Genomic DNA, 18044 nt, shown 5'->3' on the forward strand with positions numbered 1-18044 from the left:
AACAAATTAATATTATAAGGATTAATTTATTATCTTCATATATTCATATTATTTAACAAAATGTTTGGGACACTTGAGTTCTAAAATTGCTCTAAATTTAAATAATCGCATCTACTGTATATGTTAAATAACATACAAATAATACTTTTTCAACTACTTATTTTTCAAAAAATTATATTAGTTTAAAATCATTTATCATTTTTGTTAATATCTAACTTATCAAAAGAGTAACCTTCCCTATTATTAATCAATACATTATTTATAACAAAGCAATTATATATTGCATTATTTTTTATTTTATTTGTTTGCAATTGAAATTTTTTGAAGAATATTTAATACTTAATGTAGATAAAATATTAAAAATTCTTATCGATTATAAAAAGTATCTAATTACTTTTGAATAAGTATTTATTTACATTAAATTCAAGCTTAATCGAATCGGATGTTAAATTCAAATAATGAATAGCTAATAAAATGCTTTTTTTTCTGGTGCATTTTTTCCAATGATCTTTTTCCTAGGCCAAGTAATTAAAGTGATAGTAAAATGTATGTAAAAAAGTGTTTCTTACCACAACAATAATTCTTTGATGAGAATAAATTTCTAGAAATCTAACATATACCCCATTAAAATTATTTCAATGTAAATAATTGCTTAGATAGGAAAATTTTCACTTGCTTTGATGATTGAATATTTTCAGAAGACTACTGAAAGCAGTGCAAGACATAAAAATTTTGCAACCACTTAAAATATGAAAGAAAATTTTTCAAAACATTTAGAAAACTTAGCAGTAATTCGTGGCTCTTCTAAATTTTTTTTAATATAATAATTTTGATAACACTTTTTACGTACTAGTTGTATTCAAATCTGTACATCAAAGTAGATTTACCAAAATAAATGGTTAAACTAGGGCAACCACGTTTAATTAAAAGATGAAAATTCATGCCGTGTTAGGTTTGCTTTTGATATTTTGAATTATCTCCGATATATGATTATCCAAAATTTTTAATGATCAATTTTTAGCAATTAACCACGAAAAAAATTTAGATAAATTCAAATTATGGAATAAGGATTTATCTAAAATTTAGTCGATTATTTAGGTTGACCCGTCAACGCTAATTTCCTCACTTCTAATAAGAACGTATGTTGTCTAGCATAAAAATTAAACGAAATTCGAAAAGGAAAAAAAATAACATCATATTTATTTTCCCAGGAGCCCTAAAAAAATGAATATTTAGAGCACGAATCAAGTGAAAAAAGAGCTCCGAAAGAAATACCTCTCCCCAAAAAAAGGATTTGAAAAAACCTTCATGAAAAAATAAAAAAAAACAACAGAAAAAAAAGCAGCGAAGAAAAGACGGGATGAAATAAGTTATTACATAACTGTGACATCCGATTTTATTCGAACTGTTGAACCCGAATTTAATGCAATTAAATAGTTATTTGTGCATAGAAAATTAAATATTTTTTTAAAAATTAATTAAAATGCAAAAGTTTAATCTGAAGTTGACTGAACAGAATTTTTAATAATTTAAATAGTTTTAATTCTAAACTCAATTATATAAAATAAAATAGTTGGTAAATATAGTATAGTAATAATAGTAAATATTTTATTAATGGACAATTGTCTCTTCGGGGAAAAAAAATTTTTTTTATGAGTTAAAAATATTTCAAAAAGAATGATAAAGTATTTTAATTCGATACTATTTAAAAAAAAAACTGATTGAAAAAGTATTATTTGTACATTATTATTATAACCATACAATAAGTGTAATCAGTGAAATTTAAAACAATTACGGAACTGCTTAAAAGTTCTTCGTTAGCAATTTATTAAATAGTATGCTAAATAGAATATTTAACATACTAACCAAATAAAATAGAAAGTTCTTTGCCATAACTTTAAAATTATCCTTATATTTTTTGATTAATTTTTTAAAGAGTAAACTTTAGACTTTTTTTTTTTATTTTCTTACGGAAATTTTGTTAATAAACACCCTTTAGACTCTAAAGGTTGTTTAATAACAAAATTTCCGTTTTTTTTTTTTTTTTAAATATTTATGTATTAGTTATTACCCGTTTTATTCTTAACAATTTGACACCAAGAACAAGACAATACTCGAAATTTCTGCAAAAAATACTGAAACCCATTCACTGAAGAAAAAAAAAACCTATTTGATAAACTGGAATCGTTTGCAAAATCAGGTACAATTTCGTTCAAAGTTGTCTTTTGAATCAGTTTTTCTCAATATAAATTTTTTCATCTTGCACACGTTTTCTCGACTATAAAAGTAAAACAACTTGGTGATTGGTTTGAGTATAGTATGTTGCTAAATTCATACACGAGCTTATTTTATCTTTTTCTGATCAATTTTTTTTCTCCATAAAAATCCAAAAAATTATTATTGTTTTTTTAATTCTAAAGAAACTACGTCTTATTTTTCTATTTCTTTGAGTTAGTAATGTTTTAAAAAGAGCATATTTGACTCCCTATGGAAGGTTGCTTAAAGTCATTAGAATGATTTTTATTATATTTATCTATCTCGCAAGACGTAATAGTGTCATTTCCCCCCCTAGAAATGTTATCTTTAAATAATATTAAATTATTAAAGTTCTTTGCATTATTTTACAAAAGTGTTGTTTGCATTGAAATAACTTATGTGTAAAAAAAAGTTCGGAATTTTAAGTCAAATTTTAGAAAAGTTAAAGAAAGTCGAAAAAGATGTAGATTGATGCTTTATCAATGGAAACAGAATCTCCTAGACCTCTTAAAAAAGAAATAATCACGTTCGAATAATTATTTAATTACATTAAATTTTGTTTCAACTGCCCGATTCGAATCAACTGCTACAGTTATATAATAATTAATTATGTGCTGTTTTCTGATGATCTTTTTTTCCCCCCATCCACCTTCATTTATTTATTTATTTTCTCTGAGGGATTTTTTTTCTGTCTACCGGTTTGAATTCGTGTAGTTTTCCGAATTTAATCAGAAACATATTTTTTTCAATCATATCTGTTGCCAGTACCACATTTAGAAAAAAATACACTGACAAAGAAGTACTAAAATACTAGTATGTAGTATGAAGATCGTTTCGCTTGCAGATTATGTTCTAAAATTACCAAGATAATTGCACCACAAATTTTAGGTTAAGCTTACCCTTTCGGACGAGCGAAAATGAATAAATCATCTGCAGTGAAAGAGAAAACGTTGCATAATTATAGTAAAAATAAATAAATAAATGGAAGAAAAAAAACTGCCCAGCTATAACTGATAGGTATTAAAATACCTGGCGGCGAAATCCGGTTTGGACGATGCTTCGAAAAATATCAATTACCTTTAGCTTTAACAACCAAATAAAAAAAACTAGAAGAAAAGGGTGTGGGTTCTGGAACAGGCGAATGGTTTCTGTTCTTTTTTAGCCCCCTTGCAAAAGGAGTTAATTTCAGTAATAAAGAGCAACAAGCGCGAGCGGGCAGCAAAAGAATGATGGACCAGCAACAGAAATCCATTCTTCATTTCCCCATTTTTACCCTCTTGCTATCGTCTGAAAACATTTGGTTGAAGAGCCTCTCCTATTTATTGCTTGCGGGCATTTTCTCCGATTACCCTCCCTCACACACTTTTTTGCCCTCTAAAAACCACCCTTTTTCTTATTTGACAGGTTGAATGCAAATAACAGATGGCTAGATCGAATTTACAGACATTTGGCGTTCATTCGCTGAGCTGCTGATATTTAATCTGATGCCAGATGCGAAATAAAACTCAGTAGCTGAAAAATCGTTTGATTTATTTAAAATAAATATTATCTGAATGTTCTAGAATAGAATCTCTTTGTGTTAAGATAAATTATATGAAACAGAAATAATACAAATTTCAAATCATTTTTCATTGATTGCGTTGTCAAGAATTTTTATTTATTAAAACAATTATATATTAAAATGAATTAATCAGTAGTTTTTTATAAAAAATAAAATCATACAATCTGGTACCTGTACTTCAAGAAGAAGAAGATCATAAATACCCACACATGTGATCTATGACGTCAGCGCAAACTAATCGTTTATACTCAAAATGGCGAGTTAAAGTTGAGCTAAGTTTCTTTATATAAGTCAGAATGTTAATTAATGTGAAGTTAATTGAATACAGCTCCATATCGCACATCAAATTTGTTGAACAATAATTTTTTCTAGTCACCGTCTATCACTTCACTTAAATTGATTATTTGGTTATGTATTTTATTGTAACCGTGATATATTTTGTTTTTTGTGTCTGGCAACATCGATGCATTATTAGTTTGTTTATGCTGTACATGGCTTCGTGCCTGTTTTTGTGTTAAGTAAAAAATGCATAGTGAAAAAATTGAAATTTTTGAGAAAGAATCTTTGTGTTAGAATATATAATGTATCACTTAAGAGAATTGATACTTGACGGGCTTGGATTACTCTTAATAGAATGAGAAGAACAGTTGCGAACGTAAACAAATACCACATTTCAACAACCAATCAGAATCGACTACGTCACTTGCAGGCATCCCATTGGATTTAAATTCGTTTTCAAAGTTTTCTTATTTATTTATCAAAAATTACAAATTGAAAAATCTCATTTTCATAAAATTATGAATAACGTATAAGAATAGATATAGATTCAGATTATTTAATTTTTTTCCCCATAAGTAATCACCAACGAGTTATTTTCTACTAAATAACTAACTTACTATGTGACTTCTGTAGAATACTCATAAATAAAAGATTATAAGACCCCGAAATGGCTTAGATGAAGTATTTGAAAAGAACAGTGTTAGTCGAAACAATGTTTTGCTTAATATTTAAATTTAAATTGGTTCTTGTCTTTGTGGTAAAATTATACTTTTTTAGTTTTAAATGTATGGAAAAATCTATACAGAGTAAGTAAGACTTTTTAAATTAAATACAACTGATGTGTTAAAATTTATTTGCCTCATAAAATCTTCACAAATAGTGCGTTGAATTATCTAAATCCTAGTTTAGAATTAGTATCTATAGTTGATTACTAAACTGGATTAGTTTTCTGAATCCAGTTTAGAATTCAACAGATCAGTTTCGTATGCAAAATACTTTAAAACGCTAATAATTTTATTTCAATAGAATTGTTTTTTTTTTTTTTTTTTTTTTTTTTTTTTTTTTTTTGAATTAATTATGCGAGAGAAATATTTCCCCTGTTAACTTTTATTCATAAATTTTCCGCTATTAAAATTCCAAAAGAAAAAGATAAATATTGTAGCAAATTTATTTCATTGTTTACATTTATCTAAGCGGATTCAAGACATTAGTATTATAGTGTTAGCAATTTAAAAACTTTAAAATTTGAATCTGAAATCATGGACTTCCTGTTTTTCAAAATTAAATCATAGCTAACAGAAGAAATCTACAAATAGTTAAAATAGAATGGAATTATTTTCTTCTAGAATTGCAGAATCAAGTTAAATTATCAAATAATCTAAAACTATCCCGAAAAATAATTTTAAAATTAATTATTAAACTAAGTTTAAAGACTCTTTAATGTAGCAAAAAATTATTTATCTCATGATGCACATGCGAGGATTATATTCCAAACAGTCAGACAATTAAGGATTAAAGCATCTTCATTTTATTTTATAAGGAAACATAAATTTTTTTGTTAGTTGTTTTCTTTTTTCCAATCTACTCCGTAAACTCTAATCGGTTTATCGTTACACTTATTGTTTCAAAGAAGATTAGTTTGAGAAAGTTGTATGTAATAGCTGTAAAATGTCATCAAGTTTTAATTTATCATGTTATTTGACTAAAAGCCACGGAGCTCTTTTTTTTCGCTCATTATTTCAGTTGACTTTTTTTTTAAGGACTTATATGCTAATAGTATTTAGTCTATTGAAAACTGATATTGAATAATGTTTAAATTTTATTTTTGGTATCATTATCTTCTTTCTTAAACTATATATAAGGATTAATTCAACGTTTACGCAACGAACCTTTCCCTTTTCATACTATTTAATTACTTTATACTATTTAATTTCATACTATTTTATTAAAAAGCAGTTCTAAAATTGTTTTAAATTATTTAAATGCATTTACTGTATTGTGATATGCTAGTACAAGCAATATTTTTTTCAAAAGTTATTTTTTACTGAAATTGTATTAAACTGAAAAACTTATTTATTATTGTTGATATTTTATACGTATCAAAAGATTAATACTCTCTGAGACTATTGTTTATTACATTGTTTATAACAATTCCATTATACATTTATAATTGTATTTACAATTAAAAATAGGTAAAATATTAAAATTTTCCAATTAAACTTAATATATTAACTGAATTATTTAAAAAAAAAATCTAATGGCGTTCTTATTAAATACATTAAATTCGGGTAAAACGGCCCAAATCGAATCAGTCATTAAATTTTTAGTATAGCAAATGAGGTGCATTTACGGTGAAAAAGCATCCGAAAAGAGCACCTGTAAAAAGAGCACAACAGGAGAAAAAAAAACTCATCCAGAAAAAAGCACCGGAAAGAACACTAGAAAAAAGTCCATTTATGCTACGAAAAAAAAAGAAGTCCATTTATACCACGAAAAAACAAAACAAAAAAACAGAATTATTAAGTTTTGAGATAGGTAGAATTTTAAAAAAAATTACTATCGTTTAATGACACGTGAATTTAATGACCGATTAATGGTCATGAATGACATAACCTTAAGATCGATATAGGTGTATTTTTAGATTTTTGATCTTAAGTTAGTAAAGCGGTAAATGAGAACAAGTAATAAAATTTATCATTGAAACTATTGTTGCTTTTTAAAAAGAGCAAGCATAATCAAAATAAAACTGATTTTAATCTAAAAATATAACGTGAATTAAATAATCTTTTTCTTTTATTTTAATTAATGTGAAGGTCTAATAGTTTACAATTAAAAAGTGAATTTAATTCCGACTAAGAAAAAAAATTGATTAAATAATAAATGTATTTTAAATAATTTTTTAGAAAATATTTTTTTTCTCCAATTTGAGTGGAATTTGGTTTTTAATTGTTAAACAAGATAAATATTATGTCAGCTGAAAAGCAATTATAACATTTCGGAAATAACCATTTTGTAATTGCAACAAAAGAAATAAAACTTCACGGGTAATTATTTTGAATTACTTTTATTAAAATGTGTTAAATGTGTTTTTTTTTTAAATTTTCCATTGCAAACGCATCAATTTAAAGTATTTAAGGGGAGTCGTTAGAGAGGGCTTTTATCAATAATGCTTTAGTTGACCTTTTTCGAAGAAAACTTTCTAAGAAACTACTTATGATATCGCTTTGAAATTTTTGGTGAATATTTGAGATTATATTAGTTCTATGTTGTGATAATGTTTTTAGTGTTAACAGGAATACGTTTTGAGTTATGAAAGATTTTTGACCGAAAATGATTAAACTTTTTAAGAAATTAAAAGTTCTCAGTTAATAATTTTTTTAAAAAATATTTCTCCCAAAGATATGTATTAACAGTTTTTACAGTGTAAACATGTATATAGAAATATTCTGTGGAGAAAAAAAAAAAAAAAAAAAAAAAACAAGTAATATCTTGTAAAGGAATTCTATACTTAAAATTAATCTAATTTAGAAATTATATATTCTTATATGCGATTTTATGGTGCTTTTTTCGGGTGCTCTTTTTATCCGTTGCGTTTTTTTCAGGTGCTGTTTACCTTGTTTTCTCTTCCGTGTTTAAAAGTGGAGAATGCAACTTTCCGTAAATTTCAAATTAATCCTTACGTATTTCATAACTACATAAATATCCAGTCTTATAATGGAAGCATTCAATGGCCACATCGAAAATTATAAGAATTCATAATGGGTTACAAAGGTCAAGTTTACTAATAACACAAAACTGGTGTTACAAGTAAGCATGGAAAAGGACTTAAATGCTGCTTCTATTCTAAACACAAAGATAATGCTGCCGTTTTTAATATTAAAACACTTTATCAATGGTAATGTGTATTCATGTGCACACTCCCGCACATTACAAAAACACATAAATAACTGTCTAGTGGAGAAATTTATATTTCAGATCTGCCTGCTTAGGTGTGGACTACACATGAATATTAAACAGTGACTTGGTAAGAGAAATGATAAGAGTTGTTATCGCATAGGCATCTTTAAAACCTGCTCTGATATAATCCTGATTTCAAAACTCCACCCTTGGCTATTTTAAAGCTGTAATAGCGCCCAAAATACCTTTATATTTTATCTCTTTGGTTTCTTATTCTTTAAAAACCAGTAATTTTATTCTTAAAGCAGAATGTGAGAGTGATATAAATGCGGACGATATGAATTTAAAAAAAAAAAAAAAAGTATGATACGATCATTTAAATTATTTTGTATTTTCCAGAATTCCCAGTTTTTATCTATTTCTGAGAGCTTTATATTCCTGAGGGAGTGTCCAAAGTTATTTTTAGTCTCGAGAAGTTTATTTTTAGTTGCTTACTTAGCTTCGAAATTATTGTAATAAGAAATTGTTATTGCTTTTTTCCATTACAAATGAAAAAATAAAATTTGATTCAATATCTCTCATTTTTGATGAGAATTAATAAATCTATTTCAAGAAGCCCATAACGGGAATTGCACTGACTTAAAAAAAAAATAATATATATATGCTTCGAAACTTGAACTATGGAAACTGGGATATCTAAGTAAATAGTATAACTTTAATGAAATAGCATAACGAAAAATGAACACAAAAATTTTTCCTATTTCAAAACATATAAAATAAAATTGAGAACTAACTATAATTGAATTTCCCGTCCCCCGTTATAGAGGAAGTTATTGTATTTCAATACTTTTTATTCATGGCTATTTATTAGTAAATATATTCTCTACCAAAACCACCTGGGAGAATTGAACATACGACCAATTTTTTACGTAAAATGTGTACAAATTCAGAAATTATTCCACCTTTAAGACAAATAATTTTAAAAAATTAAATGAGAGTGTTGTCACTTGTTATATAGAAGTTATTTTATTTTTTAATTCCACGCATAAGGTTTCTCGGGAATTTATTAGGAAAAATATTCCCGACTAGAGCCACCAGTGAGAATTGAACTCACGACCCCTGGTTTACAAGACCAGTGCTCTAACCCCTGAGCTATGGTGGCATATCTGAGTGGTAAAAATGAACTATAGAGACAAACGCAGAAATTATTCTTTCTTTAAGACAAATAATTTAAAAAATTAAATGAGCATGTTGTCCCCTGTTGTATATAAGTTATTTAATTTCAATACTTTACATAATGCTTCTTGGAAATTTATTAGAAAAAATAAACCAGACTAGAGCCACCAGTGAGAATTGAACTCACGACCCCTGGTTTACAAGACCAGTGCTCTAACCCCTGAGCTATGGTGGCTTATCTAAGAGGTAAAAATGAACAAAAGAGACAAACGCAGAAATTATTCCTTCTTTAAGACAAATAATTAAAAAAATTAAATTAGCTTGCTGTCCCCTGTTATATAGAAGTTATTTTATTTTAATACTTTACATAATGCTCCGTGGAAATTTATTAGAAAAAATATTCCCGACTAGAGCCACCAGTGAGAATTGAACTCACGACCCCTGGTTTACAAGACCAGTGCTCTAACCCCTGAGCTATGGTGGCTTATCTAAGTGGTAAAAATGAACAAAAGAGACAAACGCAGAAATTATTCCTTGTTTAAGATAAGTAATTTAAAAAATTAAATTAGCTTGCTGTCCCCTGTTATATAGAAGTTATTTTATTTTAATACTTTACATAATGCTTCGTGGAAATTTATTAGAAAAAATATTCCCGACTAGAGCCACCAGTGAGAATTGAACTCACGACCCCTGGTTTACAAGACCAGTGCTCTAACCCCTGAGCTATGGTGGCATATCTGAGTGGTAAAAATGAACTATAGAGACAAACGCAGAAATTATTCTTTCTTTAAGACAAATAATTTAAAAAATTAAATGAGCATGTTGTCCCCTGTTGTATATAAGTTATTTTATTTCAATACTTTACATAATGCTTCTTGGAAATTTATTAGAAAAAATAAACCCGACTAGAGCCACCAGTGAGAATTGAACTCACGACCCCTGGTTTACAAGACCAGTGCTCTAACCCCTGAGCTATGGTGGCTTATCTAAGTGGTAAAAATGAACTATAGAGACAAACGCAGAAATTATTCCTTCTTTAAGACAAATAATTAAAAAAATTAAATTAGCTTGCTGTCCCCTGTTATATAGAAGTTATTTTATTTTAATACTTTACATAATGCTTCGTGGAAATTTATTAGAAAAAATATTCCCGACTAGAGCCACCAGTGAGAATTGAACTCACGACCCCTGGTTTACAAGACCAGTGCTCTAACCCCTGAGCTATGGTGGCTTATCTAAGTGATAAAAATGAACAAAAGAGACAAACGCAGAAATTATTCCTTGTTTAAGATAAGTAATTTAAAAAATTAAATTAGCTTGCTGTCCCCTGTTATATAGAAGTTATTTTATTTTAATACTTTACATAATGCTTCGTGGAAATTTATTAGAAAAAATAAACCCGACTAGAGCCACCAGTGAGAATTGAACTCACGACCCCTGGTTTACAAGACCAGTGCTCTAACCCCTGAGCTATGGTGGCTTATCTAAGTGGTAAAAATGAACTATAGAGACAAACGCAGAAATTATTCCTTCTTTAAGACAAATAATTAAAAAAATTAAATTAGCTTGCTGTCCCCTGTTATATAGAAGTTATTTTATTTTAATACTTTACATAATGCTCCGTGGAAATTTATTAGAAAAAATATTCCCGACTAGAGCCACCAGTGAGAATTGAACTCACGACCCCTGGTTTACAAGACCAGTGCTCTAACCCCTGAGCTATGGTGGCTTATCTAAGTGGTAAAAATGAACAAAAGAGACAAACGCAGAAATTATTCCTTGTTTAAGATAAGTAATTTAAAAAATTAAATTAGCTTGCTGTCCCCTGTTATATAGAAGTTATTTTATTTTAATACTTTACATAATGCTTCGTGGAAATTTATTAGAAAAAATAAACCCGACTAGAGCCACCAGTGAGAATTGAACTCACGACCCCTGGTTTACAAGACCAGTGCTCTAACCCCTGAGCTATGGTGGCTTATCTAAGTGGTAAAAATGAACTATAGAGACAAACGCAGAAATTATTCCTTCTTTAAGACAAATAATTAAAAAAATTAAATTAGCTTGCTGTCCCCTGTTATATAGAAGTTATTTTATTTTAATACTTTACATAATGCTTCGTGGAAATTTATTAGAAAAAATATTCCCGACTAGAGCCACCAGTGAGAATTGAACTCACGACCCCTGGTTTACAAGACCAGTGCTCTAACCCCTGAGCTATGGTGGCTTATCTAAGTGGTAAAAATGAACAAAAGAGACAAACGCAGAAATTATTCCTTGTTTAAGATAAGTAATTTAAAAAATTAAATTAGCTTGCTGTCCCCTGTTATATAGAAGTTATTTTATTTTAATACTTTACATAATGCTTCGTGGAAATTTATTAGAAAAAATATTGCCGACTAGAGCCACCAGTGAGAATTGAACTCACGACCCCTGGTTTACAAGACCAGTGCTCTAACCCCTGAGCTATGGTGGCATATCTAAGTGGTAAAAATGAACAAAAGAGACAAACGCAGAAATTATTCCTTGTTTAAGATAAGTAATTTAAAAAATTAAATTAGCTTGCTGTCCCCTGTTATATAGAAGTTATTTTATTTTAATACTTTACATAATGCTTCGTGGAAATTTATTAGAAAAAATATTCCCGACTAGAGCCACCAGTGAGAATTGAACTCACGACCCCTGGTTTACGAGACCAGTGCTCTAACCCCTGAGCTATGGTGGCTTATCTGAGTGTTAAAAATGAACTATAGAGACAAAAGCAGAAATTATTCCTTCTTTAAGATAAATAATTTAAAAAATTAAATGAGCGTTTTGTCCCCTGTTGTATTGAAGTTATTTTATTTCAATACTTTACATAATGCATCTTGGAAATTTATTAGAAAAAATATTCCCGAATAGAGCCACCAGTGAGAATTGAACTCACGACCCCTGGTTTACAAGACCAGTGCTCTAACCCCTGAGCTATGGTGGCTTATCTGAGTATTAAAAATGAACAATAGAGACAAACGCTGAAATTATTCTTTCTTTTAGACGAATTATTTAAAAAATTAAACGAGAGTGTTGTCCCCTGTTATAGAAGTTATTTTATTTCAATACTTTACATAATGCTTCTTGGAAATTTATTAGAAAAAAATATTTTTTACTACAACATAGCTAAGCGAGAAAAATGAATTATAGCGACACACGCCTAAATTATTAAATCCATAAAAAAATAAAAATTAAATTAAGTGATATTTGTAGTAATCGTTACATTTGTACTGTAATATTTGTCTAAAAATCTTTCACCCATTAAAACGCGAATAATCCAGTGCTGCCATCTGTTCAATTATATTATGTAATCGTCCCATTGAAATTTATTCTCTCATTTTTGGTTGTAAACATTTAGACACAATTGAATTTTTTCTTTTTCTTTCGCTGAATTAACATGAAAAATGTCATAAACTTGTCTTTTGGGTTAAGCAAAATAATTTTTCTGGCATTTCGAGAGAACATTCGCAATAATTACGTAAATTTTGTAATTAAAAAGAATTATGAATTAACTCTGAAATTTTACCGTATATTAAATTTATACTGCATCGCTGTCAAATGTTATGTTTCCACCTATTGAAAAATTCCCAATTAGAAAAATCTCAAAATTTCCCAGGCATTTAAACTACCGATGACTTTTTAAAAAAAAATTATTATCTCGCCATTATCACTTGTGATTCGACAATTTTCTAGCATGCATTAAATATTAATAGGTGACGATTAATGTGTATATTGTTCTGATTTCATTACTGACTCGGGGCCTAAAATTATATAATAAGGGCAGTCATTACAGAACATTAATATTTATCTACAACATTTTAAACAACTAAGCGTACTTTTTTTTATGTAACTCTTCCCCTCCCCGAAAAACAGGAAAATCAAGAATTTAAACTACATTCCTTTTACCACTTTTTGATCCCAAATGTCCACTTTTTACCACTTTTTGATCCCTTTTCTTTTCACTATCCTTATTTTAGGCAAATTCCTAAAATTAAGAATGTTTCATCAAGATTTCCCTTAAGAACATATATATATTGCAAACTCATACTAAATAACTAACCTAAAAATAAGGTTTCTATTTAACAAAATATAGGTTCCATAAGAAAAGTTTATTAATTTATGGTTGGGGCCATGGGGTAAGAAAGACGATTTTCTCGATTTTCATACTCACATTTTCAATTAACATAACATGCGTTATTTTTAAAATTTGTAAGTTTTCATTACTGTAATGAAAGCAAAAAACGCCGCTTATACTAGTGATAAGATAATAGAATATTATCTTAATTATAAATAAGTAAATGATGCAAATCAAAATGATCTCACTGCTTTTTTTCAATCACTGAAAGGTTTTCGTTTCTTATAATAATAATAAAACGTGAAGCCTATATATAAATAGCCATTAATTTATTCGCTTGAAAAATTTAACTGTCTATTCCGTTGTCTGGTTGCCACTGAACTTCTTGTTTACATTTAAAACGCATTATAGAATACAATTATTATGAGAAAAAAAAAATACGAAGGCAATAAAAAAAAATTATGCGATATCTTTCTCTACGCGAATATCATAACACTATTAAAAATGTTTTGAAAATCTTGGACGATTTAAATTTCTCATTTTAGTTTTGAATTTTCGTTTTTAATGTTAAACGGGAAATTTTTTTAAAATGCTGTAAAATTATGTATCGTGTTCTAAATTATGCATAAATATTCCAATACGAATAACGACGATTGGATTCATTTTTCGTTCGTTGAAAAGCTTGCTTATGAATGAAACGTGTTACCTTCGGAATATAGAGTTCGGAATATTCGGTCGGAATATAGAGTTATTACTTCAAAAAAATACATTTGCTTATTCTGTTCAAATAAGATGACTGATAAAAATCCATGAGTTACAGTTGGTTACCAAGACTCAATGCTAAGAGCCAATTTACTTCCAGAAAAAAGTTTAGTTGATTTTTAAAAAAAAAAAAAAAAAAAGTTTGAAAAGTTTAGTTCATGTTTAGATTTGAAGCGCATTTCAGAACTCAGTATACGAAATACGAAAATAAATAAATAAACAGAATAAAATAAATAAAAGTATAAAATAAATTAAAATTTGAAAAAATATAAATAATAGGGTAAGATCTTACTCGGTATCACCCTATGAATTTTAAAAACGTTGAAGACATTTTGGAATTATTGAAACATTTTTATTTTTTGTTTATTTATTTTAGAATTTAAATAATAGTTAACAAAAATATTTTTGCCAATACTGTAGGTAAGAAAGAAGGAATTGCTCGTTGTATATTACTTTCAAAGAAAACGCAAATTCAAAGAATTAAATGAATCTAGATAATATAACCTCAAAAACTTGCCAAAGTAATTCACTACTTCAAAAAAAATTCATCTGCCGATTGTGTTTAAATGGGCTTATCGGTAAATATCGAGTTTCAGGTGGTTGTTACAGGTTGAAAGTTTTATTGGCGTCAGGCATTTGGCGTCATTTAAAAGGACAGATGGTTCGAATGGTGATAAAGTTTACGATGCCTTCTGGGATGCTATCAGGCGACGAGCGAGCAAGGTGGGTTCCAAGGAAAGATTTCCTTACTACGTGAAACAGCTGTCTTTGAGGAGGAGAAAGAAAGAAGAAAAAAAAAGAACTTCGAATCTTCAGGTGGAGGATTGACCATAACCAGGGGGTAAATCAGCTGAATGGTAAAATGGGGTGGGGGTAGATAGCGCTGTGTATCCCTCGATATGCTCTTCAAAAGCGTATAATGTGGCGGTGTTCTGCTTTGCTAAGAGCGTACAGGACAAAGAGTCTGCGGGCAGGGGATCCTTATGTTGTATTTCTCCATTTTTTCTTCGGGGGACAAGTTTCCGGCAATGGTGGATAAGGAACATCTGCCGAATACGTTGTCCCCGGAACACATAGGGGATGGAAGATAGCTCAGGGAAATTTCTTCTGAAAATTTAGAAAACTAGCGTCAGAAATTTTAAAATAGTATTCTCTCTTTTGTATTTAATGTTTTCAGAAGATATTTATAGCTATATTAACGATTGATTTGACGATTTTTCTTTTTTGAAGATGCTTAAGTATTACTTCAACTTTGTTCTTCGCAATACTTTACAAGCAAGCACAGGAAAGAACATAAATCTCAGTCTAATATTCTTTGACACTTCTTTTTGTAATATTTATCTAATCATATTAAGCTCAACTCTACCATCATCATTGGTTTCATTCATTATCATCAGTTTTGGATTATGCATGGTTTCCTTTTTGGTTATTCAATTGTTTTATTTTATATTTAGGATTTCTCATCATTCATAATAATTGAGCGTAGTTCTTTAATTAATTAAAATACTAAAACATGCGATTTTTTATTTATAAATTTTAAAAAATATTTGTGAATTCAAAAATAATACATCACGCTAATTAAGTTAAATAATTTACAAGCAAATAAGTTTAAAGTTTGTAAATATCTCATTAATCTGTTCAGTATACTTTTCTTAAATTTTTTTTTAAAGCATATGTTTGATTATTTTATTTAATTTACAGAAATTATTTCCCCCCGGGTCCCCCAAATATTTATTTAACCTTGTCTTGTAAGCATAACTTTTAAAATTCTTAGGTAAGCGATTAATTGTCGTAAATCAACATCGTTGCTAAACATTGGGAAGATATAATTGGAAGTTTATAGTATTAAATGAAAATAAACATTAGCTCGTGCTTATGAAGGACTAACCATTTTATTCGAAGAAGTTTATTTTTATTTAATTAAAGTATTACTTTCGACTATTATGAGTGATTATTATTATAAGAAATCATAAATATCAAATAAATAATTAAATAGCCAAAAGGAATTCTTGCATAACTCAAAACTGATGATAATAATGAAGCTAAATGTTTGGCAATGATAAATTTATACTTAATTTGATGATATAAATATTAAAAAATGAAAAAAAAAAATGCTTGAATGATATTCAATTTTTAGTAGCATGATTTGTTTTGTCTAGTAGGTGACGGCATAGTAGATAAACCGTGTCATTTGTCGATTCGGACCCAATCAGGCTCGACGCACACGCGTGACGTCTCTTACAGGTATACAATTAAAATGTGATTTAAACCACACTTTTAAGCGTAATAAATTCATTTTTTCGCGAGTTGCAACTACCCAATTATCTGGGTTTCAAAGATATTTTTGTAACCAAACTTATTTACAAAAAAAAAATTTTTTTTTTAAGTATGCTGATTTTTTTTCTAAAATATAAAATGGTAGCAACCGAAATTAAACAGTTCAAATCTAAATACTTGAGTAAAGTATTACAAGTTGAAGGCTCTACAATTGACCAACGTCTGGTACCCACCGATCCGAAACTGTGTGGACTTCAAGCCACCGTTGAGAATCTAACCCCAGTCTTCTACAATGACAGCTCAGAGCTTTTTAAAAAAAGCTTGAGTAGGAACAAAAAGTTACAAATATAAAAGACCTTCGTAACATCAATAATATTACATGAAAGCGAACATCAGACTATCAATAAATTAGAGGAAAATGGATTACTCATTTGCGATTTTGCGAACGAAAGAATTAGAGAATAATTTTTGGCAAGGTTGAGAAGAATGAAGAATAAGGTACAATTGGGAATCATACTACAAATTTTGAGAGTCAGATATAGTTAAAGTAATTTAAATGCAGAAAATGAAATGGATTTATATCTATAGATAAGACAACAATAACACAGTGAAAAAAATTTTGGAAGCCTGAGGGAAAAAGGAAGAGAGGCAGACCACGATTGTGAAAAGTAGTTGAGCAGAGTAGGGTTAAATAAATGAAGAGTGCTGGCATCAGATAGATCATGAGGGACTAAGCTGCTTGGAATAGCAAAGGGTGCAACCGGCAGTAGGGCCGGTAAAAGAGGAGAGTTGTTGCTAGCAAAAGGGGGGCGGGGAAAGATCACTTACTTTGAAGTACCGCATTTTAAATTAATTCACTCTAATAAGACTGCAGTAAAAAAAATATGGATTTTAATGGATTAATATATGCTGGTTTTGTTTTTCTAGATCCTAAAGAGGTAGCTAACCATAAAATATTCTCTTAATTTAATTATGCAATCACTTTTTAAATGGAATAATTTATCTCATGCCTATATCAGTTTCGTAAAATGCGAGGAATTCTTGTAGTAGCCCATTTTACACCGAATTTTCCCTATCTGGGAGATATTTAAAGTTCCTTTATGAAAAAAGTAGTATGATTAAACTAAGTGGATATTTTCATTTGCCCATTAACATTTTATTAAAAGAAAATCTCAATTATCTGAAGTCTAAAATTTAATGCTTTATCAACAATATATTACAATCGTCTTAAAAAATATATTACGATAAGGTAAAAATGTTTTATTCCTTCTAGATAAATACTAATGAACCTTTCGTGTTCTCAGCGACCACTTCAGATTTGTAACTGTCCTATAACGTTTTATTTTATAACCGTCGTTGAACAGCCGACCCAATTTTTGTTTTAAAAACATTTACAAAGGCGATTGCTAATGGTCATCTCCGCAACCTTGTAATTATGAATCCAATCCAGAAGACATGGAAATTCCTGGATTAAATATTAAGCGAAATTTGCCCTCACGGAGGACTTTTTTGATGCAACTAACCCGCATTTTCGTTACACGGAGAGGAAAATCACGAAAATCTCCCACGGTTAGCAAGACAAGGGGATCCTAACCGATGATCCGTCTACCACTGAGGATATTTTAAGTCATCACTGGGGTCTGTGCGAGTTGGGTGCGGAATTCGCATCTACCAGCCAGCCCTGGGATTCACCTCATTGGCCGGAGAATGCTCTATCCCCTGAGTCAGTTC

General features: G+C 28.9%; 13 non-coding genes across 13 annotated transcripts; all 13 read right to left on the bottom strand.

Annotated features, from left to right (window-relative positions):
• Positions 1 to 9082: 9082 nt before the first annotated feature.
• Positions 9083 to 9155, bottom strand: TRNAT-UGU (transfer RNA threonine (anticodon UGU)). Its single transcript has one exon. It is a non-coding gene; the product is annotated as a tRNA-Thr (tRNA).
• Positions 9156 to 9331: 176 nt separating this feature from the next.
• TRNAT-UGU (transfer RNA threonine (anticodon UGU)) lies at positions 9332 to 9404 on the bottom strand. Its single transcript has one exon. It is a non-coding gene; the product is annotated as a tRNA-Thr (tRNA).
• Positions 9405 to 9580: 176 nt separating this feature from the next.
• TRNAT-UGU (transfer RNA threonine (anticodon UGU)) lies at positions 9581 to 9653 on the bottom strand. Its single transcript has one exon. It is a non-coding gene; the product is annotated as a tRNA-Thr (tRNA).
• Positions 9654 to 9829: 176 nt separating this feature from the next.
• TRNAT-UGU (transfer RNA threonine (anticodon UGU)) lies at positions 9830 to 9902 on the bottom strand. The gene has a single exon. It is a non-coding gene; the product is annotated as a tRNA-Thr (tRNA).
• A 176-nt stretch (positions 9903 to 10078) lies between these two features.
• Positions 10079 to 10151, bottom strand: TRNAT-UGU (transfer RNA threonine (anticodon UGU)). Its single transcript has one exon. It is a non-coding gene; the product is annotated as a tRNA-Thr (tRNA).
• A 176-nt stretch (positions 10152 to 10327) lies between these two features.
• Positions 10328 to 10400, bottom strand: TRNAT-UGU (transfer RNA threonine (anticodon UGU)). Its single transcript has one exon. It is a non-coding gene; the product is annotated as a tRNA-Thr (tRNA).
• Positions 10401 to 10576: 176 nt separating this feature from the next.
• Positions 10577 to 10649, bottom strand: TRNAT-UGU (transfer RNA threonine (anticodon UGU)). Its single transcript has one exon. It is a non-coding gene; the product is annotated as a tRNA-Thr (tRNA).
• Positions 10650 to 10825: 176 nt separating this feature from the next.
• On the bottom strand, positions 10826 to 10898 carry TRNAT-UGU (transfer RNA threonine (anticodon UGU)). The gene has a single exon. It is a non-coding gene; the product is annotated as a tRNA-Thr (tRNA).
• A 176-nt stretch (positions 10899 to 11074) lies between these two features.
• Positions 11075 to 11147, bottom strand: TRNAT-UGU (transfer RNA threonine (anticodon CGU)). Its single transcript has one exon. It is a non-coding gene; the product is annotated as a tRNA-Thr (tRNA).
• A 176-nt stretch (positions 11148 to 11323) lies between these two features.
• Positions 11324 to 11396, bottom strand: TRNAT-UGU (transfer RNA threonine (anticodon UGU)). Its single transcript has one exon. It is a non-coding gene; the product is annotated as a tRNA-Thr (tRNA).
• A 176-nt stretch (positions 11397 to 11572) lies between these two features.
• TRNAT-UGU (transfer RNA threonine (anticodon UGU)) lies at positions 11573 to 11645 on the bottom strand. The gene has a single exon. It is a non-coding gene; the product is annotated as a tRNA-Thr (tRNA).
• Positions 11646 to 11821: 176 nt separating this feature from the next.
• On the bottom strand, positions 11822 to 11894 carry TRNAT-CGU (transfer RNA threonine (anticodon CGU)). The gene has a single exon. It is a non-coding gene; the product is annotated as a tRNA-Thr (tRNA).
• Positions 11895 to 12070: 176 nt separating this feature from the next.
• TRNAT-UGU (transfer RNA threonine (anticodon UGU)) lies at positions 12071 to 12143 on the bottom strand. The gene has a single exon. It is a non-coding gene; the product is annotated as a tRNA-Thr (tRNA).
• Between the last annotated feature and the right edge of the window lie 5901 nt (positions 12144 to 18044).

The sequence above is a fragment of the Parasteatoda tepidariorum genome, chromosome 3 (assembly GCF_982258835.1).
Source record: "Parasteatoda tepidariorum strain Cologne lab strain chromosome 3, Ptep-v5.0, whole genome shotgun sequence".
NCBI classification, from domain to species: Eukaryota; Metazoa; Arthropoda; class Arachnida; order Araneae; family Theridiidae; genus Parasteatoda; species Parasteatoda tepidariorum.